The sequence below is a fragment of the Olea europaea genome, unplaced genomic scaffold, assembly GCF_002742605.1.
Source record: "Olea europaea var. sylvestris unplaced genomic scaffold, O_europaea_v1 scaffold3487, whole genome shotgun sequence".
Taxonomy (NCBI): Eukaryota; Viridiplantae; Streptophyta; class Magnoliopsida; order Lamiales; family Oleaceae; genus Olea; species Olea europaea.
Genome location: NW_019253976.1, coordinates 39,421 through 40,943, shown reverse-complemented (window position 1 = coordinate 40,943; position 1,523 = coordinate 39,421). Strand labels below are relative to the sequence as shown.

Sequence of the window (1,523 nt, the reverse complement as noted above, 5' to 3'; positions counted from 1 at the left end):
TAGCACAGAGATATAAAATTGAATTAGTTAAATAAACTTAATGAGAACTCGAGAGAGATAATTTGAGTACTTTAGAAGAATTGGATTGAACACTACCATTATAATGAATCTTGACTGGTAAATTAGAGGGGATTCATAGGTAAAATTGTAAGTCATAACATCCATATTTATACTTTTAAAACCCAAATTCGATAAATCATGTACGTTAGATAATTTGCTTTAGTTAGAATAATTTAGAAACCAACCACAAAACTTATTATTTATTTTCGATCAAACCAAAGTTAGGAATAATTGAACCAATTGTTAAATAGTAATCATCGTGGGAACGATATTTTGACTCTTAAATCTACTTTATTACTTATTACGATCTGTACATTTACGTGATATAAAATCAACAACACTACCATTGGTATATATTCCTTTTTTTCTTGAAACGCTCATGTCAAGTTTAGGTACGTAGAAAAGAACAAAAATTCGATCAAGTTTAATGCAGTTGATTAGTTAACATGCTAGATTGAATTGGATTTTATGTATATACGTTGACTCTTTCTATCTCCATTATGTTGTTGCTAGTAAATACTGTATTTATGGTTTTGGACCTTTCAAATCATTCTTGCACGAGATCATTACCCATCTTTCTTCAGAATAATTAGGCCCGGAGAAATTCTCCCCTTCCCCTTCCCCACCTCCAACTCCCTCGCTCTTTGCATAAAAAAGAATTAATTTTTCACCCAACAATTTTTTTTAATCTTTCAAGATTTTCAGAGAGACTACGTGAGGGAATGTGGGAAGGGACTACTGGAGTTCCGCAAAGGAAGAAGGGCGATGGGATATCACAAATGATGCTAAATTCACAATCGACAGCCATATCTATTACAAATAGAATCATATATTTACAGCATATAATTCATGGTATGATTACAATCTAAACAAATTTATAAAAACATTACTTTCAACGAGTGTATTTCAACAGCAAAATTTAACCATCTATGCATTGTTCAAACAAATTCTTTATAACTAAATCCTACAAGAGCCGTTCATCTCTCTTCCTCTCAATTTAGCAAAGAAAATAACACATTCTATAAGTGAAAAAATTAAAATAGGCAGCAAACATGGTGTGGTGTTTATATACACAGAATGCTTGCAATAATTTGTGTAAGACTATAATCACGATGCTCATGCCATATGCGGCTCATGATGCGAATAGAACTCTAAAATCTCCCCTCTGCCCCAGATGGAGAGCCAAAACTTCCAGAATCACGAATATATTAATGAGAGGAGTAGCTAAACCTTGGATTTCAAACATCCTTCAAGATTCTCGAGTAGCTCCAGATATAAGAAAGCTTGAAAGCTTTCCTTCCAACTCTTCAAGCAAATCATGGTATTCAGCAAATGCTGGGCGTGTCTGCATATTTTATATAACATGGCAAAACCAGAGTGAGCAACGTAAAAATGATTAAGAACTGCGGCCATAATTCCATAAAAATCTATACCTCTAGAGTAATGCTATAAGCTTTCCACAA

The 1,523-nt window shown here is 33.2% G+C and overlaps 1 long non-coding RNA gene across 1 annotated transcript; it reads right to left on the bottom strand.

The window, feature by feature from the left end:
* Nucleotides 1-871: 871 nt before the first annotated feature.
* Nucleotides 872-1,523, bottom strand: LOC111386257. The gene is made up of 2 exons (XR_002701184.1): nt 1,494-1,523; nt 872-1,405 (listed from the first exon to the last, which is right to left on the bottom strand). It is a non-coding gene; the product is annotated as an uncharacterized LOC111386257 (long non-coding RNA).